The 25433-nt window shown below is 46.0% G+C and overlaps 1 protein-coding gene across 1 annotated transcript in view; it reads left to right on the forward strand.

Annotated features, from left to right (window-relative positions):
• IVNS1ABP (influenza virus NS1A binding protein) overlaps positions 1-25433 on the forward strand; it is a 166454-nt gene that overhangs the window by 30424 nt on the left and 110597 nt on the right. The window contains exon 2 of the mRNA XM_077452669.1: positions 20432-20537. The gene's annotated coding sequence lies outside the window, so the exon portion shown is untranslated. The remainder of the gene's footprint in view (positions 1-20431; positions 20538-25433) is intronic.

Consider the following 25433-nt stretch of genomic DNA (forward strand, 5'->3'; position numbering starts at 1 on the left):
GCCACAGCCCAACCACGCCCCTTTCTCGAGCTAATGCTGCTGTCTCTGTCAATGAGTAGGGGAGTCCTGGTCAGCAGAGTCTCTTGTGCAACATATCTGGATGGGGCTCAAGTAAGTATGAGGCTGCGTACACACGACCGGACTTTCCGGCAGACTAGGTCTGACTAAATCAGTCTGTCAGACAATCCGATCATGTGTTGGCTAATCCGAACATTTTTCACAGAAATCAGACGGACCTAGAAATAGGAATTGAGTCAGTCAGACAGATTTGAAATATGTTCTATCGGGAAAACCGTTCATCTTTATGCTGGTCCAACAGACCAAATATGACACAAGGGACATTATTGGCTACTGGCTATTGAACTTCCTTTTTTAGTCCAGTCTTGCGTCCTCACGTTCAAAACAAACTGACCTTTGAACGGACTAACCCTGTTTGTGTGTGGGCAAGTCCGTTTGTTCGGAAAGTCTGCCGAAAGTCAGTCGGGAAGACCGTTGGACCAAGTCTGCTGGAAAGTCTGGTTGTGTGTACGTAACATTAGAGGGTTGGGGGGGCTTCTGCACACCAGGGTGGATGATTTGATTAATTTTTTTATTTTTTTTTATTTTTTTTTTTTAATAAAAAAATGCTTTTGGAATAAAAACCCATAGTTTTCTGTTTAAGAAACATTAATAATTTAGTTTATTCAGCGTGAAATGGAGCTTAGTCATGTAGCATGAGGCTGTATATCCTGCAATATTTAAATTTTGTGGTAAACTCCAAGCTCTGCAAGGTGAGATGACATGCACTGCCTTGATGCATTCACACAATTTCACAGTAACCATGAGATAAAACAAGGTTCAGGATTCAGGAATAATTTATTTATCCAATCTGTTTTGCAAATCTATGTACACTACAAACTATGATTAAATCCATTCTGATTTTACTAATCTGACAGCTTATTATTCTAAATAGGAAACCTTCCTTTTGTTTGTAAATATTAAAGATTCTAACTACCTGCGTGCCCCCTGGGGCATGCACCCGGGTAAATCCATGACCACCGGGTCTGCATCGCGGTTCATGGTAAATGGCTGCTGACAGCGGCTGTTTTCCCAAGTGATCGCTCACAAACCGACAACATGTCTGGTTCCTCTCTCCTCGCCATACTCGGGAGGAATAGTAGAATGTGTTTTGGGGTGTAATTTGTTCTATGCATACGCTGTGTGTGTGTGTGAGAAATAACCTGCTAATATTTCAATTTTGTGAAAAGAGTAAAATCTTGATTTTTGCAAAGAATTGTGGGAAAAAAATTACAACTTCAAAAAAGCTCAGCATGTCTCTTGCTTAATACATTGGAATTTCTACTTTCCAAAAAGGGTCATTGGGGGGGGGGAGGGGGGGGGTTTGCTTTCCTGGCTTGTTAAGGTATCAAGAAATGAGCTTGTCAGTACATCAGGTGTGATACATTTTCAGAGATTTGCCACCGGCTTGTGGACTCTAACTTTCACAAAGACCAAATAATATATAGCGATTTGGGCAAAATGTATGAAGAAAAATGACTAATTTTCAAAATTTTATAACGGAAGCTAAGAAAAATGCTTTTCTCCTCCCTTTTTTTTTTTCCCCCTCCAGAATTTTCGGTCTTTTTTTCTTTTAGATCTCAAAAAATAAAAAACCCAGAGGTGATTTTAAATACCACCAAAAGAAAGCTTTATTTGAGTGAAAAAAGGGGAAAAAATCATATAGGTACAGTGTTGCATGACAGAGTAATTGTCATTCAAAATATGAGCGCACCAAAAGTTGAAAACTGGTCTGGTTAGGAAGGGAGTTTAAGTGCCCAGTGGTTAAAAATGATGATTTAAATCAAGCTTTTTTACTAGCATTTTAAATAGACTTGATTTAAATCAAATCCACCCTGCTGCATGCAGAAAGCTTTTTATCTTCATGCATTAGCTCTAAAGTTAAAACCTCCCTTTGCTTCATGTGACAGACTGAGTCCTAGCAATTGTGGATGGTCGGGTGGACTGTTATCTGTATCTGAAGTCAGGAATTCCTTTAAGTCTCCATTCAAACCTGGGCATTTTGGGATTGTGGCAGAATTATTACGCTTTCGGCCTTTAAAGCGGAGGTCCACCCTAAAGTGGACCTTCCGCTCATCGGAACCCTCCCCCCCCCCCCTCCGGTGCCACAATCGGCACCTTTCAGGGGGGAGGGGGGTGCAGTTACCTGGATAATCCAGGTAACTGCACCCACTTCCGGGATAGCTCTCTGCGGAAAGGGGTGTAACTTACGCCCCTTTCCGCAAGTGCCCGCCCCTTCCTGCAAGTGCCCCGCTGCCTGCTGGGAAACACACAGATCCCAGAGGCAGCGGGGAGCGTCCTTATTGCGCAGCGCGATTCGCGCATGCGCAGTAGGGAACCGGGAAATGAAGCCGAAAGGCTCCATTTCCTGATTCCCATATCCAAGATGGTGGCAGCAGGACCCGACAGGCGACCTAGAGATTGGCTTCGGGTGCTGACATCGCGGGCGCGCTGGACAGGTAAGTGTCACTATTTTAAAAGTCAGCAGCTGCAGTATTTGTAGCTGCTGGCTTTTAAAAAAAAAAAAAAACGCGGAGTCTCGGTGGACTCCCGCTTTAATCTCAAAATGCAGGCTCGGGTATCATTTTCAGTGGCACCTAAAATGAGGTGCAGTTTTCATATGATTTATAATGCAAGAATCCGCATTGCATGAAGCTGGTCGCCCAAAAGACGCTCCTGCTCCTTTTTGGGTGATGAGCTTTACACAATGTGATTTGCCACACAATAAAAATCGAGCGGCAAAACTGCACCAAGTTTTTGGCCCCTTGAAAATAATGGTACCTGAGCCTGCGTTTTGGGATTGTAGTGCATGTTGAGATCACGGGCAGAATCGCAACAATTTTTTTTCCTTGATCCCAAAATGCCCAGGTGCAAATAGTGAAATCTGGGCACAATAGATTACTGTGTGTTAATGATCAGGGACTGATTTAAGCAAAGATTTATGTAACACCTTTTACTACAGCCCACAACCAGTCAACTTTCAACTAATATCTACAGCCCTGGTTTGAAAGTGAACCAAAGAATCAGTTTTAGATGCTTTATACAAAACCTCTTTAAAACAGTTCATGCTGTAAAGGCACCTTCAGACATCAGAGTTTTAGCAACCCTGTTGCTAGGAAACAAACTGAAGCAGAGACAGCCTGTCAAATACTTGCATTAACTTTACAATCTTGGTTCTCTTAGAGCAGGACAGCCACAACTGGTATCGGACGCTCCGTGTACAGGGTGGATAAAAGTCTGTAATAAAAAAAAATAATGAATAATTCTGGATTTTTTTACTTTATTTAAATCAGATTTTTTGGATTTAAAGGGGGGTTGTAAATGCTCTGGTTAAAAAAAAAAAAAAAAAAAAAAAAAAGTCATACTTGGCTCCACTGTGCAGGTCATTTTGCAGTGTGGCCTCGATTCACCTCTTCTGGGGTCCCACGACGGCGCCATCAGCTCCTCCCCGAATTGGGAAACCATCTAAGAGAAGCTCTCTCCTTGGGGGTCCCCGTGTGGGCATGCTCTCGAGTCCGGCTTTTGCGTCCATAGACACAGACTGCTGGACTCGGCCCCGTCTCCGGATCATTGGCTTTGATTGACAGCAGCAGGAGCAAATGGCTGGGCTGCTATCAATCTATTCAATCGAGCCAAGACAATGGGCAGAGAAGTAGATTATGTCTCCGTCATGGGAATGAATGGGCTCAGGTGAGTAAAACGGGGTGGGGGGGGAGCTGGTCAGTATCAGATGGTGTTTTTTTTTTCACCTTGGTGCATCTGAAAAAGCACGAGTGTTTACAACCCCTTTAAATCTGATTTTCTCTTTCGTTCATTGATGGACACAGCATCTTCAATCTTGACCTTAGGTTATATCGCCACCTTCAGGAGAGTACTAGGCAGAACATGTAAAAACAGCAAAACTTCACAATTCCACCGGGGGGAGGTCCTACTGGCTATAACCCCTCACAATGCTTCCAGAAGCTCAGTTTTTTTCTGCCTAGTGTAGAAGGACCTGGCTCTCGGTGGGGACCATTGGTCCTGGGAATTTATTTTTATTTTTTTCTGCATCTGTGATCTACAATCAACCGCCGGGCTGGGTGACAGGCTGGATAATATATATCCTGATAGTTTCACCAGCCTGGCCATCGAGCGTGAGTAGACCTTAGCTACGCGTTGCGTCGACAGTCTGATCCAGGGGCGGCCGGTGAGCTATATGCTCTGGGGCACGCACATGACTGGGCTACTGTGACAGTGTGCTGTGGCCAACACATACTGCTCGGGTGATGGGTCTGTCCCTGGAATGCGTCCAGTCCCTGCAGGAGGGGTAAGTATGGTTCCACCTGTCTCGGCAAGAGGGAGCAGCTGGGCATTCCATGGGAGGTCGTCTAGGGGGTCTCTCCCTTTCTTCTCTCCCTGTCACTTTCCCTCCTCCCCATGCTATAGGCCGCTGTGTGACTGGGCAGAGGGGATACGGTGCATGTACCTGGCCGGGGGGGGCTCAGAATCCTGGCAGGGGGCTGCGCTGGGTGTTGGTGGTCCGCTCATCCTTTTCTCTGTTTCTTGGGCCATGATGGGCTATTTAGTGTATTAGCCATGTGGGGAGGCCACGGCGTGGACGACGGCCATTTTTCTGTAGCCAGTCAGTTTTTCTCATTCGCCCATTTTCTGGAAGTCCAGCGGCTATTTTCCCAGCGCCCTCAGATGTTTTTTGCTTAGGCGGCCATTTTCTGGTAGCCTCCGCTTTTTACCTCTAGCGCTAGATGACTGGTTCTTTCGGGAACAGTGTGAAACTCACACAGAACACCTCGTGGCTGACAAATCACAGCGGTGCGGGATACTCTAAAGATGGAGGATACAGCAGGGGCATCTACAGAGGCGTCTGTCCCTTTTGGGTCACACAAGCTGGCCCGCACGGCTAAGGTGTTTCCCTACCTAATTTATTTTGAGAAGTTTTACAAGGAGTGGGGAAGCCCGTAGCAGGCCTTTTCAGTCCCAAAATGAATGGCGATGCGTTGCGTTGTTTCCTGAAGAAATAGACTTCTCCTCCGATTGTTGACACCCCCCCCCCCCCCCCCCGGTATCCAAGTTAAGTAAGGTAAGCATGATTCCGGTGGAAGGAACCCCTGCTTTCAAGGACCCTGTCGCCAGGAGGGCCGAGGCAGGTGCCTGGTGTCAGACGTTTACTGAATGGTCTAAATTGCACTTTGAGTTGGAGAAGCAACAGGCTTCCCCGGTCTGCATGGAGCTGGGGGACCAGTTAGCGCAGGGCCTTAAGTATGTCTGTGATGTGGCCTTAAATAAGGCCTCCTTTGCTCTCTAGAGCCTCAGTATCAGCTGTGGTGCTACGTCACCTGATTTGGCTAAAATGCTGTTGTGCGGACCAGGCATCTAAGAAAGCACTGGTGGATTTGCCCTTCCAGAGAGAGGCTATTTGGAGCTTCGCTGGATGACATTATTTAGAATGTCACTGGGGGAAAGAGTATGTTGCTCTCACAGTCCAGGAATGGTAAGGAGCCATGCCGTAGGCAAGGGCCATCCTTTTCCGCTCAGAAGCGGATTTTTTCGTCCGCCCGGGTCAGCAGGTAATCGTTCCCAGTCCGACAAGGTGCCTGCTGAGGGACAAAAGTGTCCCTGGTTTCGCAAGCCAAACGAACCTGTGAGAAAATCTGTTTCCGCATGAAGGTTTGCCCCCGCCCGACTCTCGGGTGGGGGCTCGCCCTCGGGAGTTGGCAGCTCGGTGGACCTCCCTACTTTCCGACCAGTGGGTCTGCGAACTGGTTTCATCAGGATACAAAATTGTTTCTTTCTTGTCCTCCAAACGGATTTTTTTTTTTCCCCTACAACCTTCATCTCACGGCTCGCCGGAAAGCCCTGTTCGGGGCAGTACAAGGTGCTAGCAGTTCGGGGCAGTACAAGGGTCTGGCATTGCTAAGGCAATGAGGGATCGCCATCATGGGTTTCATGGACGACCTCCTTCTGAGAGCAGCTTCCGCCTCAGAATTAAGGGAGGATGTGGCGATCACTATGCAAACTCTTTGGGAGTTTGGGTACTGAACCTCCAGAAGTCGGTGTTGGTGCCGCTTCAACGCCTGGAGTACCTGGGCTTGCTTCTGGACTCCTTCAGAGGCGATGGTCTTTCTCCCTTCGGACAATTTGCAGACTTTTCAAGCTGCGGTGAAGTTTTTGGTGTCCCGCAGGTGGTCGTCATGTTTTTGCATGCGAGTCTTGGGTCTCATGGTAGCCGCTTTCAAATCTCCGTTATCTCCGGATTGTCAAATTTGGGTGAACAAGCTAGTCAGGGATTCCCTGCTCTGGTGGCTGAGGTCTCCGGTCCTTTAGTCCGTGAAGTCGTACCTTCCTCTTCATTGGATGGTGATCACAACGGACGCCAGCCTGACTAGTTGGGGAGTTTAGGGTGTACAGTCGGCCCAAGGTCGTTGGACGCAAGAAGGATCCTGCCTGCCGCTCAATGTGTTGAAGCTTCGGCCGAACAGGTGGTGCCTCTCCACATGGTCAGAGGCTGCAGGGGCATCCGGTCAGGATCCAGTCGGACAACGCCACGGCAGTAGCATATGTCGACCATCAAGGAGGAACAAGGAGCTCAGCTACAGCACTAGAGGTCGCTCACATTCTGCAGTGGGCAGAGCGGCGCGTGCTGGCTCTGTTGGCCATGTACGTTCCGGGTGTAGAAAACTGGAAAGCGGACTACCTAAGTGGTCAGATGCTGGACCAAGGGGAATGGTCGCTGCATCTGGATGTATTTCGGCTCCTTTACCCAAGGAGGTTTGTAACCAGGTCAAAAGATCCCTGGGCGGACGCGTTGCTGGCTCCATGGGGGCGTTATCGGCTGATTTAGACCCCCCCCCCCCAACACAAACTTCTACCACCTCTGCTTCGCAGAGTGGAGGCCGAAGGGATTCTGGTGATTCTGCTTGCCCCCAGATTGGCCTCGGCGTCCTTGGTACGCAGACATAGTACGAATAGTGGCGGATGTTCCTTAGCGGCTGCCGATGCGAGAGGACCTTCTGTCGCAAGGTCCAATACTTCATCCTGCTTTTGCCGTTGTTGGCTTTAACAACATGGCTGTTGAAAACCAGATGCTAAGGGGCCGAGGTCTGTAGGATTTCAATGGGGTCGGTTTACACCGCTCCAGGACGAATGCAGAGCGACTTGTAAGTCCTGTTCGTCTTCTGGTCCATTTCAGGTTTGAATGCAGCCAAATATTCTGACCGAAATCGGACTTGAAACTGTGAACCGGGCGCACTGCTGTTAGCCGCTGTGCATGGCAGTGTGAACCCAGCCTGGAGATTCCATGGGCCTCCTCTATGAATTCTGATCTTTTGGTTCTTTCCATAGATTTTCTATTGGTTTCAAGCCAGGTGATTGGCTGGGCCTTCCTAGCAGCTTTATTTTCTTTGATACCAATTGAAAATTTCCTTTGCTTTGTGTTTGGGATCATTGTCTTGCTGAAATGTCCACCCTTGTTTCATCTTTATCATCCTGGTAGATAGTAACATTTTTTTTTTTTTTTATCAAGAATGTCTTGGTTCATTTTTATTTTCATACATCAGGGGACACAGAGCCATGGTAGTTACTATGTGGGTTATAGGCTACCTTCAGGTGATGGACACTGGCACGCTCTAAGACAAAAAGTGCACTCCCTATATAACCCCTCTCCCTACTGGGAGTACCTCAGTTTTTTTTTTCACCATTGTGCTGAGCTCCACTAGAGCAATCCTTGCTGGGGCTAGCCATGCTGACCGGATCCATTCAAGGTGTCCTTTTTTGGCCAGATTGAATGATACCTGGGCCTCGTATCCATAGAAACAAGGTTTTTCCTGTGAGTGCTTCTCTTTTAGAGAGCTGGGCCCCAGGATCCAGTACTTTTTGGTAGTAAGGCCATAAAAATGTTTACTGGTAGGGCGCTGTTGCAGGTCAAGGATTGTGGGTTTCCTCAAGGACCACCTGCTCCTGAAGGTTTAACAGAACCCACCGTGAAGGGTGCAGATTGAGTCGGTTGATTTACCATAGAAAATATTGCGACGGGAAAGGTAAGTGGAGTTTTTTCTAGGAAATAGTTTTAAATTTTCTTATGAATGTCTCCTTTAACCACTTACCAACCGCCTCCTGTACATATATACGTCAGCACTTTGAAGATGGATATCTCGGTAACGACAGCAGCTGCTGCCACAACCGAGATGTCCATCTTTTCAGGAGCCGGTCGGATTTACGATAATGTTGGTCTTTGCGGCGAATTCACTGCGAGATTGCAGCTGGCGGCGGGAGAGGGTCTCCCGCACCCTCCGCCGCCTACCGGAGCCGTTGGCATCGGCAGAGGTGATTGAGTCCTGTTTGTGCCTGGGTATGCAGACAAGTGAGGCTAAGATGGCTCCCATCTGTCTCCATACCATAGCAGGGTGGTCAAAACGTCACTTCCGCCGATAGCGCTTAAAGGCACATTTTCTCTTGGGTTCACTGACTGACACGGCTCCTTTACTTCAGACCATCGGGTTGTTACGCCACCTCTGATGTTAACTCGGGCCCCATTGAGGCTGGTGGCCCCTGCTCTGTTTCAGATGATGCTGACCAGGACCGATCGTACAGTGAGGATGAGTCTCCGTCTGGGACCAGGCGCAACAAAACGCTAGTTGGAGCACAGTGGTGCAGAGGCGCCTGATTTGGCTAAAATGCTGGTCGCCTGACCAGGCATCTTCCCTGATGGATTTACCCTTTCTTGGTGAAAGGCTCTTTGGAGCCTTGTTAGAAGACATCATTAAGAATGCCACCAGTGGCAAGAGTACCTTACTCCCACAGGCCAGAAAGGCTCACAAACTGCTTTTTCGTCCCTCTGGGCTTTGGCTAAACATCCCCAGCTCGACAGGGCGACCTCCGAAGGACAAAGGGGTTCCTGGAACCGCAAGCCTGCGAGCAAGAGCTCTACCACATGAAGGTTTGCCCCCGCCCGTCTCACGGGTGGGGGGTCGTCTTCGGGAGTTTGCATCCGGGTGGTCCTCGGCTGTCCGACCAATGGGTCTGCAAACTGATTTTCTCTGGCTACAAGATAAAGTTCCTCTCTTGGCCACCAAACAGATTCTTCCCCCTCCCAGTATACCCTTACTCGGGGCTCGCCGAGAGGCCCTAATGGGGGCAGTAAGGGACCTACTCAGTTGCGGGGTAATAGTACCTGTTCTGGAGTCGAACGTTTCCAGGGGTTCTACTCCAACTACCAGTTTGTGGCTCTTCCCTTTGGCTTGGCATCAGCCCCCCGAGTCTTTACCAAGGTATTGGCTCCAGTTCTGGCGTTGCTGCGACAACGCAGGATCGTGATCGTAGGTTACCTAGACAGTCTCTTCCTGAGACCATCTTCCACCTCAGAATTAAAGGAGAATATGGTGATCACCGTGCAGACCCTGCAGGAATTTGGGTGGCTGTTGAACCTAAAAAAGTCGGTGCTCATACCGACTCAGTGTTTGGAGTACCTAGGCTTACTGCTGCACTCCATGGAAGTAAGAGTTTTTCTCCCTCCAGACAAGCTGCAGACGCATAGTTGTGGTAAAACTGTTAAAGTGGTTGTATACTCAAATTTTTAACTTTTACCTACAGGAAAGCCTATAATAAGGCTTACCTGTAGGTATAAAAAATATCTCCTAAACCTGTACGGTTGCGCACAAGGGGATTCTCGGCCTGAAAATCCGGCAGTGGCCGGCCGGAATGAAATCTCCCACGCGCATGCGTGGGAGTGACGATATCGCGGCTCCGGCCACTCACAGCGCCGGAGCCGCGATACCCGGAAGAAACGCAGAGGGAGCATGACAGCTCCCTCGGCGTGGATCGGGCCAGATGTCGGGGCCTCGTTCTAAGGTAAGTATTTCATAATGAGCTAGTATGCGGTGCATTTAAAAAAATAAAATAAAAAATTATGCCTTTTGCTTTGCAGGTTTAAAAAAAAAAATAATAATTTGCGGGTTTACTACCGCTTTAAAGAAGCGCAGGTGGTGGTCATCGATACACTTCTGCATGCAAGTCCTGGGGCTCATGATGGCCTCCTTCAGGGCAGTGCCGTACGCCCAGGTTCACACCAAATTTTTCCACAAATTTTTTTCCACAAAATTGTCATTGTAATAGATTATTTCTCTCACATGGCATGTGTACCACAAATAACACCCCCCAAAACATTCTGCTACTCCTCCTGAGTATTACAATACCACATGTGTGAGACTTTTTCACAGCCTGGCCACATAGAGAGGCCCAACATGTAGGGAGCGCCATCATGTGTTCTAGGAGCAGAAATTACACATCTAACTTGTTGACTACCTATTACACTTTTGAAGGCCCTGGAGCACCAGGATAATGACACGTGGCACTGATACGTGGCACCGATGACAGATGGCACTGATACGTGGCACAGATGGCACTGATACGTGGCACAGATGGCACTGATACGTGGCACCGATAAGTGGCATTGTTGACACTGGCAACAGATGGCACGTGGCACTGATAAGTGGCACTGATGACAGATGCCACTAATAGGTGGCACTGGGGGCAGATGGCACTGGGGCGGATGGCACTTTAAAAAAAAAAACTTGCGGCCGCTGCAGCCGTTCATCTGTCCCTTCTCACACGCTGTCTGTGTGAGGAGGGAGAGCGGCGCTGAGAGATGATCTCATATGTTTACATATGAGATCATCTCTCATTGGATAGACCGATCGTGCTGTAAACGGCCGCTGTGATTGGCCATTTTCAGCGATCTGTGACTGGCTGTGTCCGAGGGACACGGCCAGCACAGAACTTCCACGATGCGCGCTCGCGGGAGCGCGCATTGCGGAAGTAAACAGGAGGCTGTCCAGGGACGGCCTCCCGGCAGTTAGCGTCCACTCTGTAGCCGTCTTTCGGCTATAGGGCGGGCACAAATCGGTTAAACATAATGTTGTCATGCCCATGTGTCACCACTGGGGGCTGTATTGAGCACTCACCGCCTCATGCTGCAGCGCTGTGTCAGGAGCCAAAATACTTTCTCCTCCAGCCGAGCAACAGATCCTCCAGTAAGCTTAAGGTGGGGGTGTTGCCTCCCCGCCTATCGTTCCCCTATGCTGGTTTTCTCCCCCTAGTGGGTTAAAGGCACTCAAATTTAGTTTTTTTGGGGGGGGGGGGAAAGAGCGTGATCAGCGGCTGCCCGGCAGCTTGCAATTTTGCTGGACTATAGCCCTAGCAGTGTATGCATTCCTTCTGGTAGTGCCTGTCTGCTTTGTGCATCTGGCAATGATTGGAAGGGGGACCAGGAACACCTTAAAGGGTTCTAGAGGATAGTTTGTCGTAAAACAATCTAAATCTATGTCCAAGAGAATGTCATCCTCTGACAGTGATGCGGCCGGTCAGAGTGAGCCATCGGGGTGGACTGGTGTTGCAGCAGCACTGGACACTTCAGCCCCTATATTTATTACACAGGAGGTTTTTTCTTCTACCATTTTACCTTTTGGAACAGAAGATTGATGCTTTGTTCGCTTGCCATAGTGGATCCAAGCATAGCAGATCCCTATCCATTGCTCAGGACCCTTATACTGAGGAGCAAAGGGCAGGGGATCATGAAGTTCTCTCTAAGGATCAGGAAGATGCGGATGTCTCTTCTTCCAAGAATCCTAATATGGAGGGAGCAGTCTCACAAGAGAAACTGTCGGTACACTCCCTTATTAAGTACGCTCAACTTTTTTACTGCCTGTAGTGCAGTCTATGGATGAGCCCACCTCTGGTTTGGGATCCCTAAAGCCTCCCCAATCTGTGAATGCCTTTCCTATCCATTCATGGCTAAAATAGCTGATGTATTCTGAATGGGAACACCCAGAAACTTTTTTTTTTTTTTTTTTTTTTTTTTTTTTCCCCTCAAAAAAAATAAATAAATAAAAAATTTTCTATACTTTATCCTATGGAGGCGGAATTCTATAAGAAATGGGGGATTCCAGCAATTGATGCTGCGATATACTGAATAAAAACCTCACTTGTCCTGTAGACAATGCGCAAATGTTTGAAGGATCCAACAGATAAAAAGTTGGCATTTCTTTTTAAGAACAACATTGCACTTGCAAGCTCAGTGGCACAGCCGGCTCTTGCGGCAATTGGACCATCTCAGTCCATAAAGCACCAGTTTGTGGAGATACGCAAGATTATTCCTGATCAGCAGGCCCAACAATGGGCCGGCATATCAGAAGCACTATGTTTATATGGTGGATGCTATGAAAGATTCTATTATTGAAGCCTCACGACTTATGCTAGGACTGGTACATATGCACAGAGTCCTATGGTTAAAAAAATTGGTTAGCCGAAGCGGCATGGAAAAGGCTCTTGGCCAGTTTCCCATTTCATGGCGAACGTTTGGCAACTATTTGGATAACTATATCCAAAGAATTTCTAATGGGAAAAGTTATTTTACCTGTAAAGAAGCTTTATAAGTTTTTATTTTTTCCTTTTTTTCCTTTTTTAAACGTGCATCTTCTCCAGTGCCAGGAGCTTCTGCCTCCAGGCAGTCTCGATGGCCTCCACCGTCGAGCTCAAGAGGAAGACCTCAGTGGCAGTCCCATGGCCAAAAGAAGACTTGGGGCAGGAAGCCCGCAAAACAAAATACTAAAGTCTTCTTATAAAGGGGCGCCCCCGCTCTCTGGGGTTGAGGGCAGGGAAGGTTTCTATTATTTCCAAAGATCTGGCAGAAACATTGTCAAGACAGGTGGGTGGCTTCCTCAATTTCTCTAGGTTACAAACTAGAGTTCCGAGAATTCCCCTCTCCCCATTTTTTTTAAATCAAACGTTCCCAGAGATCCAGGGAAAAGGAAGTCTTTTTGGCTCTGGATCATCTCTTGTCTCAAACGGTGATTATCGGAGGTTCCCACAGAAGAGCAGGGTTCGGGGTTTTATTCAAACCTCTTCACTGTACCAAAACCAAACTAGGAGGTAAGACCCATTCTAGATCTCAAGGATCTGAACCGGCGCTTGAATATCCGTTCGTTCCTTTCGCATGGAGTCAATCTGATTGATTGTCTCCATTCTACAAGGAGGAGAATTTTTGGCATCAATCGTTATCAAAGACGCCTATCTCCACGTGCCAATACTTCCCGCTCATCAGAAGTTTCTACTCTTCAAGGTAGAAAATCACCATTTTCAGTTTGTGGCTCTGCCGTTTGATCTAGACGCCGCACCACTAGTGTACACAAAGATCCTTGCGCCTCCTTTAGCCAGGTTAAGGGCTCAGGGTATAACCATTCTAGCCTACCTAGACTATCTACTTTTAGTAGATCAATCAGTCACCTGTCTACACCAAATTTTAATCTCAGCCGTAAACTACCTAGAATTCCTAGGCTGGATTCTCAACCCAATCCTTTCTACCAGTATCCTGGAAAGTGGTAACTATGGATGCCAGCCTTTTTAGGTTGGGGAGCAGACCTGGAAGAGGCTTCTGTCCAGGGGAAGTGGCCCGAGTCAAAGGACCTTACTCATCAATATTCTAGAAATGTGGGCGGTACGTCTGCCCATAGAGGCCTGGATGCTCAGATTATGAAATTGTTCTTTCAGGATTCAATCCGGCAATGCCACGGCTGTGGCTTACATCAATCACCAAGGGAGCACAAGAAGTCATGCAGCCCAAAAGGAGGTGAATCATCTTCTATCTTGGTCAGAAAGCAACATTCCTTGCCTATTGGCAATTTTTATTCCTGGGACAGAGAATTGGTAGGTGGACTTCTTGAGTCGCTAACAATTATTTCTGGGAGAATGGTCCCTTCACCCCAACATCTTTCTGTCGATATGTCAAAAATGGGTTCCAGACGTGGATCTGTTTGCGTCCAGATTCAACAACAAAGTCCACAACATTGTGTCAAGGACAAGGGACCTGCTGGCATGCGGAACAGACGCCTTGGTCTTTGCATAGGACCAGTTTTCTCTGATATATGCCTTTCCTCCAGTTCTGCTGCTTCCGCGTCATCTTTGCAGGATCAAGCAGGAAGGGAAGGAGATGATTCTGGTACCCCCAGCGTGGCCCAGAAGATCTTGGTTTGCCGAGATCATAAAGATGGCAGTAGGGGACCCTTGGACCGTGCCGTTGTGGCCAGACCTTCTCGTACAAGGTCCAGTATTCCATCCTGCCTTCCAAACGCTATATTTAACGGTTTGGCTATTGAAACCTGCATTCTAATGGGCCTCCTTTAGTAGTGTCTACTTTGGTTAATGCTAGGAAGCCGACCTCCAGAGTTATATACTATAGAGTCTGGAAGGCATATGTCTCCTGGTGTAGATCCAGGGCTTGGCACCCCAGGAAGTATGTCATAGGTAGGATACCTGAATTTCTGCAGATGATATTGGAAATGAAATTGGCCTTGAGTACTATCAAGGGCCAGGTCTCGGCCTTATTAGTATTCTTTCAATGGCCTCTTGCTTCTCACTCTTTTGTTCGTAGCCTTATTCAGGGGGTAACTCGGATTAATCCTCCCGTCAGGGCACCCCTGAATCCTTGGGATTTGAATTTAGTCTTATTGGCTTTTACAGAAACTGCCTATTGAGCCTATACGGAATATTCCCTTGGTTCGTTTGACAAGAAAGATAATCTTTTTGGTTGCCATATCCTCTGCCAGAAGGGCATCGGAATTGGTGGCTCTGTCTTTGTAAAGAGTCATATTTGATTATTCATAAGGATAAGGTTGTATTGCGACCTCATCCCAAATTCCTACCAAAGGTAGTCACAGGTTTTCATTTAAACCAGGATATTGTTCTGCCTTCCTTCTTCCCAGAGCCTCGATCTAGGGAAGAGAAGCAGTCAAGGTCTGTTAAAAGGAGACAGCTCAGATTCACAAAATGGATGTTTTGTTTGTACTGCCAGAAGGGCCTAAATGGGGACAGGCAGCATCAAAATCTACTATTAACAAATGGATTTGTCAAGTGATTGATCAAGCTTATGATTTAAAGAAAATTCCTCCTTTTTCATATTAAAACGCACTCCACCAGGGCTGTTAGTGCCTCTTGGGCGGTGCATCACCAGGCCTCCATAGCTCAGATCTGCAAGGCCGCAACTTGGTCTTCAGTCAATACATTTACCAGATTCTAGCAAATCAATGTAAAAGGTCATGAGGCTATTGCCTTTGGGCGTAGTGTACTGCAGGCTGCCGTATGAGTCCTCTAGTCTCTTAATGCCCTACTTTTTTGTTGTCTCCCTCCCTTCAGTTGCCATTGCTTTGGGACATCCCACATTGTAACTACTATGGCTCTGTGTCCCCTGATGTAGGAAAACAGGATTTTTTAAAAAAAGCGCTTACCTGTAAAATCCTTTTCTTTGAAGTACAACTAAGGTCCCTCCCTTCTTTTGGTATACACATGTATTGCTTGGCTACACAACTGGGGTACTCCCAGTAGTGGGAGGGGTTATATAGGGAGTGCACTTTTTGTCTTGGGGTGTGCCAGTGTCCGTCACCTGAAGGTGGCCTATAACCCACATAGTATCTACTATGGCTCTGTGTCACCTGATGTACTTAAAAGAAAAGGATTTTACAGGTAAGCGGTTTTTAACCACTTGCTTACTGGGCACTTAAACACCATTCTGCCCAGACCAATTTTCAGCTTTCGGTGCTCTCACACTTTGAATGACAATTACTCAGTCATGCAACACTGTACCCAAATGAATTTTTTGTCCTTTTTTCCCACAAATAGAGCTTTCTTTTGGTGGTAGGATGCTGCTGGGGGAGGATGGCACTTTTTTTTTTTTTTTTTTTACAGATCGAAGCAGAACGGTTGCCGCTGCAGCCGTTCATCTCTTCCCTCTCACACTCTGTGTGAGGCGGGAGAGCGGTGCTGAGAGATGATCTCATATGTTTACATATGAGATCATCTCCCATTGGACACGCCGCTCACGCTGTAAACGGCCGCTGTGATTGGCCGTTTACAGCGATCTGTTTTTGCCTGTTCCCGGGGGACACTGCGAACGCAGAACTTCCGCGATGCGCGCCCACGGCGGCGCGCATTGTTGAAGTAAACAATAGGACGTCCAGGGACAGCCTCCCGGACGAACGCGCCTGCCCTACGGCCGTCATTCGGCTATAGGGCGGGCGCGAGGTGGTTAAATATCCTGTTTTTCCATTCCTCCTTCCTTCAACAATATGAAGTTTGCCTGTACCGTATGCTGAAAAACAGCCCCACGCCATGATGTTTCCGCCTCCAGACTTCCCTGTTGCTATGGTGTTTTTGGGATCATGTGCAGTGCTATTTGATCTCCAAACATGGTGTATTCTGGCATCCAAAGAGTTCCATTTTGGTCTCATCTGACCAGACCTATATTCTCCCGGTATTTCACAGGCTTGTCTAAAATGTTGTGCAGCAAACGTTACATGAGCTTCAACATGCTTTTTCTGGAGCAATGAAGTCCTGCGTGGTGAGTGTGCATATGGACCATGGCGGCTGAGTGCATTACTTCGCTTTCATTGAAACAATTGTACCTACGATTGCCAAGTGTTTCTGAAGCTCTCCACAAGTGGTCCTTGGCTCTCTTTTCACTCCTGTGTCAAATCTTGTGACAAGCAACCTGGTCATGGCTAGTTTTTTCCACTTCCAGATTATGGCCCCAACCGTGCTCACTGAATCATTCAGAAGTTTAGAAATCTGTCAGTAACCAATGCCATCAGTATGTTTTGCAACAATAAAGCTACTTTCACACTGAGGCGCTATAACGCTAAAAATAGTGCCTGTAAAGCGCCTCTCCTGTTACTCCAGTGTGAAAGCCTGAGGGCTTTCACACTGGAGCAGTGCGCTGGCAGGACGCTAAAAAAAGACCTGCAAGCAGCATCTTTGAGGAGCTTTTAGGCGAGGTGTGGGGCTTTGCGGGCGCTTTTAACCCTTTTTTGTGCTAGCGAGGGTTAAAAGCACCCCGCTAGAGGCCAAAAAGCTCATATAAAAATATCTGCTGAAAAGTGCTGACGCCCTAGTGCATCAGTGTGAAAGTGCCCCAAGGTTGCAAAGATCTTGCGAGCACTCTTTGCTTTTACCCATCATGAGATGTTTCTTGTGTGACACCTTGGTAATGAGACACCTTTTTATAAGCTATCAGTTAAAACTAAACCAAGTGATATGTTCATTTGCACCGACAGGGGGAAGGATTGCTTTTTAATTACCGTATATACTCGAGTATAGGCCGACCCGAATATAAGCCGAGGCCCCCAATTTACCCCCAAAAAAACTGGCAAACTTATTGACTCGTGTATAAGCCGAGGGTGAGACATGCCTGTCCATCCCTGTGTGTGTCCGTCCATCCCTGTGTGTCCGTCCATCCATCCCTGTGTGTGTGTGTGTGTCCATCCATCCATCCATCCCTGTGTGTGTGTGTGTGTCCATCCATCCATCCCTGTGTGTGTGTCCGTCCATCCATCCATCCCTGTGTGTGTGTGTCTCCATCCATCCATCCATCCCTGTGTGTGTGTGTGTGTGTGTCTCCATCCATCCATCCATCCCTGTGTGTGTGTGTATCCATCCATCCCTGTGTGTGTGTGTCTCCATCCATCCATCCCTGTGTGTGTGTGTCCGTGTGTGTGTGTGTGTGTGTGTGTGTGTGTGTGTGTGTCCAGCCTACCTGTGTCCCGAGCCTCCGTCCCGTGCCTTGCCTCCTTGCCTCCGTCCCGTGCCGTGCCTTGCCTCCTTGCCTCCGTCCCGTGCCGTGCCTTGCCTCCGTCCCGTGCCGTGCCTTGCCTCCGTCCCGTGTCGTGCCTTGCCTCCGTCCCGTGCCGTGCCTTGCCTTGCCTCCGTCCCGTGCCTTGCCAGGATCGCCGCTCTTCGTCGGCGCCTCGGCGGCCATTCTAAAATTCAAAAGCCGCGCCTCCGCCTTCGCCTGTGATAGGCAGAACACTGAATTTCCCAGCAGCCTGTGTTCCGCCTATCACGGACATCGTCTCATCCTCGTCCGTAGTACGAGGATGAGACGATGTCCGTGATAGGCGGAACACAGGCTGCTGGGAAACTCAGTGTTCCGCCTATCACAGGCGAAGGCGGAGGCGCGGCGTTTGAAGGGTAGAATGTCCGCTGTCTGTCTGCTCGACACGCTGATCGGGCAGGCAGACAGCGATGACTCGAGTATAAGCCGAGGGGGGCACTTTCAGCCTCAAAAAAGAGGCTGAAAATCTCGGCTTATACTCGAGTATATACGGTACTAATAGATTTCAGCTGGTGTCTTGGCTTTCCATGCCTTGTGTGGGGTTTTTTTTTTTTTTTTTTTTTTTTTTGCACCTCCCTTTCTTCATGTATGTAATACTTTTTTCCCTGTGTCATGCCACATTATTACACATAACTTAATTTCTGAATTTGTTTTGGTTTCTTTGTATGGATTGTTACCAACGTGGTGACAATTGTATGTCAATGGCACCTTTTATATTTACCTAGAAAAACAGTGATGTGTTCAATACTTATTTTATCCGCTGTGTGTGTATATACAGTATCTCACAAAAGTGAGACCCTTCACATTTTTTGTAAATATTTTATTATACAGTATCTTTTCATGAAATTACTTTGCTACAATGTAAAGTAGTGAGTGTACAGCTTGTATAACAGTGTAAATTTGCTGTCCCCTCAAAATAACAACACACAGCCATTAATGTCTAAACCTGTGGCAACAAATGTGAGTATACCCCTAAGTCAAAATGTCCAAATTGGGCCCAAAGTGTCATATTTGTGTGGCCACCATTATTTTCCAGCACTGCCTTAACCCTCTTGGGCATGGAGTTCACCAGAGCTTCACAGGTTGCCACTGGAGTCATTTTCCACTCCATGACGACATCACGGAGCTGGTAGATGTTAGAGTCCTTGTACTCCTCCACCTTTCGTTTTCAGAATGCCCCACAGATGCTCAATAGGGTTTAGGTCTGGAGACATGCTTGGCCAGTCCATCACCTTAATCCTCAGCTTCTTTGACAAGGCAGTGGTCATCTTGGTGTTTGCGGTTGTTATCATGTTGACCCAGTCTCCGAAAGGAAGAGGCTCATGCTCTGCTTCAGTATGTCAGAGTATATGTTGGCATTCATGGTTCCCTCATTGAACTGTAGCTCCCCAGTGCTGGCAGCACTCATGCAACCCCAGACCAATGCATGTAAATGAACTGTAGTGTGTTTCTGCAAAAAGCACATAGATGTGAACCAGGTCTAAGATGTTTAGGAACATAATGGGGTTAAAAAAAAACTAAAAATTAGCCCTTTATAGTACAAAAAAAGCAGATAATCCCTACTGTAAGGGGTTCATTTTTTTTTTTTTTTTACTGTAGAACTATGAAGGTAATATTTACAGTAGCAATTGCTCCTTTTTGTACTATAAAGGGCTTTTTTTTTTTTACCCCATTATGTTACTGGCCGATCAATTGATTATATCTCTCTCCATAGCGCTTTAAAACTCCTAATTCATGTGTTTTTTTTTTCTTTTTTTTTTTTTTTTTTTTTTTTCTTCTGTTTTTCGTCCAAGTTTTTAATAGCTGATGTAAACTGGTTTGCTGTAAAGATACCTGCAAGGGATATATCTGTCCATGTATGGCCAGTTTAAAGGCTAGATTCTCCTTTTGGGAAAAAAATAATAAATGCACAGCAATGCCTGCAGAGCAATGCAGCCATGATCTGTGGTTCATGGGTACAATATCAGGCTCCTGTAGACAAGCTCTACAGTTTTCAGCCCGTACCTCTGTATGGGCTGTCGTTTTACAACCTCCCCTGAACAATTTTACTTGACAGATTGTAAACAATGTTTACGTTTTTTTGGTGTGTTTACATGCCATGTTTAGCCGCATTTGCGTTTTTAGAAGCACCCTTTTTTTTTTTTCTCTCTCTCTCTCTAAACTAAATGCGAGTTACCGCATTTACAAGCTGTTACAGGTTTCAAATGCTTTTGAAAAACCATCCTGAATGCATTTTTTTTTTTTTTGCTTTCCAAAAAATGCTTCTAAACTCAACTGCCTAGAAATTTCTATAAAGGACCCTGTATACATGTACTAATAAGACAACACACAGGAGAGTTCAGGGGCAGCTGAAAAAAAAACGCCCATCTGCACCTAAACGTCTGTTTACCAGCAGCAGAGTACATGAAGCCTAAACAAGCTAAATAAACAAGTGTTTGATCAGCACCCTTGCGGTTAATTGAGAGCTACAAGCTGTCTGCTGCAGTGGCAGATCAGAGTTCTCTTATTTGCATATGCCTGTGAATTTATGATCTTGTGCAGGGCTATAAAGAGATTAAAAGGCATGAAACTACAATTGCGTTTTTAATTTTCCTAAAATTACCAAGTAAGTGTTTGCCAGTATAAAATGTTTTTGATGACCAAAGACAGTTGTAAATATTGTTAAACTGAGATTCTGAAAATCTCTATTGAAGTTTTATAATAGTGTATTATTTTTATTTTCAGGCAAACCCGAGTAGTCTGTAAAGGGATTGGCTTCCTTTTGACTGGCAAATTGACTTTTAAGCAAGTGAGCTTTAAACGTACTAATAACCTCTGTGCCAGAGAATTGGTAAGTGTGTGTTTTTTTTTTTTTGTTTGTTTTTTTTTTTAATATCCCCCGGATACTATAAGTGTGTGTGTGTGTGTGTGTGTGTGTGTGTGTGTGTATTATTATTATTATTATTATTATTATTATTATTATTAACAAAAAAAAATCTTTTGACTTTACAACCACTTTAATCCTTTTCATATGGACCTGACATCGAGAGGGTTTTACATAAATGCCCGCTGAAGCCACCGGGATTGTGTATAAACCTGACAAGCAGAGTCCTGCCTGTCGGGTGGAAGAATTCAGTCGGAAACTCGTAGGGGTGCGTCACCGATCCGTGATCTGAACGGGTCACCCTGTTCAGATTGGCACATCGCCTGGCTTTGGAAAGGCCGCAGCTTCAAAGCGGTGGCCATCTTGGTACACGCGGCTGCTGTCTGGTCAGGAAGTGATGTTTCGCCACCGCCATCTTGCTACACCCCACACTCCTGCACAATAATAGAGTGAGAAGGTGGCAAGCGAACATCTTGTTATACCCACCAGAGTTTTAGATTTGTTATTATCAACGCAAAACAGAGCTTAAATACAGTATTTGTAAATCCAATGTACTGATTAGATGTTACATTTTAAAAGCATCAGCAAACCTGCTGACCTTACATGCTTGCTAATGTGACGGAACACCTATGATTTTCATATTTGTTCTGTCACATTAGCAACCATGTAAGGTCAACAGGTTTGCTGCTGCTTTTAAAATTTAACATCTAAACATTCTGTTGGATTTACAAATACTGTATTTAAGCATATAAGCTCAGTTTTAAAGTTTTACATTTTTACTATTTAAATAAAGTTGCACCCGAACACATAAAATCCACACCCAAAAAATGTGAGACCCCCCCCCCCCCCCAATATATGCATGTATGAATGTAGTCACTTATAGGGGGGTGCCTACTCATGAAAATGCCAATTGCGATACACACATTACATATGAGAGCAATATTTCTAGCATACCAAACCTTCCCTGTAACACTAAACCGATGACCTATGGAGGGCTTTTAAAGTGTTGCCTATGGAAAACCTAGAGCACTAAAGTTTGTCTCCATTTCACGGGCGCGCACAAATTTTAAGGTTTGACATGTTGGGTATCTATTTACTCGCTACAACCTTGTCTTTTTATATTTTACTAAAAAATGTGGGTAACATATTGCGTTTGTGTGCCCTAAAATTAACTTGTGTATTTTTTTACAAAAATTTTGCATTTCTTAGACATTTGCAGTAATATTTGACATAAAAGGGACTACCACTGTTTTATTCCTTAGGTCAGGGATAGGCAACCCCCGGCACTGGTGCCACAAGCAGCACTCTACTCCCTCCCCATCAGCAGGGAAGTGTCAGTGAGACACTAATGTATTCCAATTTCAGAATTCCCCATGCCGCACCTGCACTGAGGGGGAAGCACTGTGCCCCCACACATTGTAAAAGATGGGCAATCTCGTTTGGTTCTCTAACTTTGCTGTAGCTGCGATCATCTTTTTTGATGGGGAAGAGATTGGGTGCAGCTCTTCTGGGGAGGAGGGTCCCTGTTTCCAGGAGGAGGTGGACTGTCTTGGCTACTACTAAAGCCAATCACAGTCCTGCTAGCTCTGTCCACCATTTGGAGGAAAATGACTTGCTTGGTTGCCACTACCAATCTCAGAAAGATGTGATTGAGAAAATCACAATCAGGTGACAGTTTGTGGAATGACTGTTGAGCTTCTGGGAACTTGAAATGATTCCTGAACCTTTACGTCACTACTGAACCCCTGTACTCTGTGTCCCTTTAAGCCACAGGCGGTATTCAGTGCAATGAAAATCACATCCAACCACTTTTTCTCAGCTGCAGGGGCCCAACTTATGATCCTGCACACAGGTCTACTGTTTTCAGAAAATGCCTCTGACCTGAGCTCATCATTTTATATTTATTTTTTTAACTGTTTATTCAATTTTTACAGTAATAGCGATGCATATACAGTCTTCACAGAAGATTGTTACATGAATTGTCACAGGGTGGATGGTCTGCACATTTAGGCAGGAGAAAGATATGCCAGCTTTTAAGTTAGAATACATTAGGATATGGGTTTGGAGGTATTAGATTTCAGCAGTACCAAGTAAGGAGGTTGGGCGGGGGGGAATGGATGGAGAAGGGAGGGGGGGGGAGAAGGGAGTAGAGTGAAGGGTGGGCCTCATATACTGTATGAAATGCACATAGTTCAAACAATGATTATACACTCAATAGATCATATTATTGGTGTCCTATTTCGGGGCAGGTCCAACAGTAACGTTTTAGTGATTATCCACCAGTTCTGTGCCCCAGGCATCTATCCATCCTGACCATATTTTGTCAAATTTGCCAAGGCAGTTTCGATTGGCATAGGTAAGCTTATACAGTGGCAACACCGAATTCAGCGTTAGACGCCATGAGGACACTCTGGGAGGCACAGCGTCTTTCCAATGTAGGAATATCTCTGCGGGCATAAAAAGTAGCGTAAATAATCTAGTATATTTACTCCTTACTCTGGAATCAGACATTTTAGTAGCATCATTTTGGGGTCTGTTCCCAGCTCCAGGGAGGTAACCCGACCCAGGGTGTCCGCTATCTGACCAATAGTCTCCAAGGCGGGGACATGACCATGTCATATGAAAGAATGAGGCGGAGCTACAATCACATCTAGAGCAGGCCACCGGATTGCTAGGATTCATGATTGTTAACCACATAGGCGTGTAATAGGCTCTGTGGAGGAACTTAACCTGCATAAATCGATCTCTGGCTGAGCTCATGTTAGTGACAAATGTAGATTTCACATGTCTCCCCATTCCTCCTCTGTCAGGTCTAGCTTCTACTTTACCAGGGTTTTTTCAAGTTTCTTCATTGGAGCTATAGATAAGTGGAAGTATAGGGAGGAATGAGAGCTCATCATTGCGCATCCATTCCAGATGCTTGTATGTGACATCGCATACAAGCACGTTGGCTCGATACGAGAGGTGGATCAGCAGGATGAGTGTGCCAGAACAGATACAGTTGTGCTCATAAGTTTACATACCCTGGCAGAATTTATGATTTCTTGGCCATTTTTCAGGGCATACGAATGATAACACAAACCTTTCTTTCACTCATGGTTAGTGTTTGGCTGAAGCCATTTATTATCCATCAACTGTGTTTACTCTTCTTCCTTCCTTTTTTTTTTTCTTTTTTTTTTTCTTTTTAAATCATCACAACAGAAACTAGCCAAATGACTCTGGTCAAAAGTTTACATACCTTAGTTCTTAATACCATGTATTGCCCATTTTAACATCAATGACATCTTGAGTTCTTTTGTGGTATTTGTGGATGAGGCTCTTTTATCTTCTCAGATGGTAAAGCTGCCCATTCATCTTGGCAAAAAGCCTCCAGTTTCTGTAAATTCTTGGGCTGTCTTGCATGAACTGCATGTTTGAGATCTCCCCAGAGTGGCTCAATGATACTGAGGTCAGGAGATTGAGATGGCCACTCCAGAACCTTCACTTTATTCTACTGTAGCCAATGACGAGCTGACTTGGCCTTGTGTTTTGGATCATTGTTATGTTGGAATGTCCAAGTACGTCCCATGCGCAGCTTCCTGATGAATGCAACTGTTTCTCTAGTATTTTTTGATAACATACTGCCTTCATCTTGCCATCAATTTTGACCAAATTTCCTGTGCCTTTGTAGCTCAGCGATCCACCTCCATGTTTCACAGTAGGAATGGTGTACCTTTCATCATAGCCTTTGTTGACTCCTCTCCAAATGAAGCATTTATGGTTGTGGCCAAAAATCAAAATTTTTGTCTCATCACTCCAAATGACTTTGTGTCAGAAGGTTTAAGGCTTGTCTCTGCTGTTTGGCTTCTTGTAAGCGGGATACTTTGTGGCATTTGCGTAGTAATGGCTCTCTTCTGGCGACTCGACCATGCAGCCCATCTTTTTCAAGTGCCTCCTTATTGTGCATCATGAAACAGCCACACCACATGTTTTCAGAGAGTTCTGTATTTCACCTGAAGGTTTTTCTTTGCATCCCTCATTTTCCACTTCTTGATTAGAGTTTGAAGACTGCTGATTGGCATTCTAAATTCTTTGGATGTCTTTTTTTTTATATCCCTTTCCTGTTTTATACAGTTATAAAACGGGACACCAACTACCTTTTCCCGCAGATCCTTTTGACAATTCTTTTGATTTCCCCATGACTCAGAATCCAGAAACATCAGTGCCGCACTGGATGAAAGATGCAAGGGTTTGTCTGGAGTCCAGAAACTCATTGACACTTTAGGCCCCTTTCACACATGCGGACAGTGTGTCCGTATTTCATCCATCCATCCATTTGCGGTTTAAATACGGACATATGTGCATCCCTATGGGATGGCAGGTGTCTGCAGGTGAACATCTGCTGACACGCCGTATCGTCTGTCTCCACTATGGTCCGATTCTGCAGACGGAGGAAAATCCTATTTTTCTATCCGTCTGCAGAGCGGATCGGATTAAAACGGATATACGGTCCGTGTTCATCCGATCCCCCATAGGGGAGAGCAGAGATCTGACAGGGCTCAGCGGGGATAAACTGAGCAATCCCCGCTGAGCAAGCGGATCATCGCGTGGTGGATCATTATGGATCCGTCCCGTGTGAAAGGGGCCTTATACATACACACTACTTACAAGCAAACAGATCACAGGTGAGGATGGTTACCTTTTTAATAGCCACGCAAACCCCTTTGTGTCAACTTGTGTGCATGTTATCAGGCTGAAATCACCAGGGTATGTAAACTTTTGATCAGGATTATTTGCATAGTTTCTGTTGTCATTCTGATTTAAAAAGAGTAAACACATGATTGATAATAAATGGCTTCAGCCAAACACTAACCATGAGTGAAA

Source organism: Lithobates pipiens, unplaced genomic scaffold (assembly GCF_037356315.1).
Source record: "Lithobates pipiens isolate NorthernLeopardFrog02 unplaced genomic scaffold, aLitPip1_a1.2 Scaffold_23, whole genome shotgun sequence".
Taxonomy (NCBI): Eukaryota; Metazoa; Chordata; class Amphibia; order Anura; family Ranidae; genus Lithobates; species Lithobates pipiens.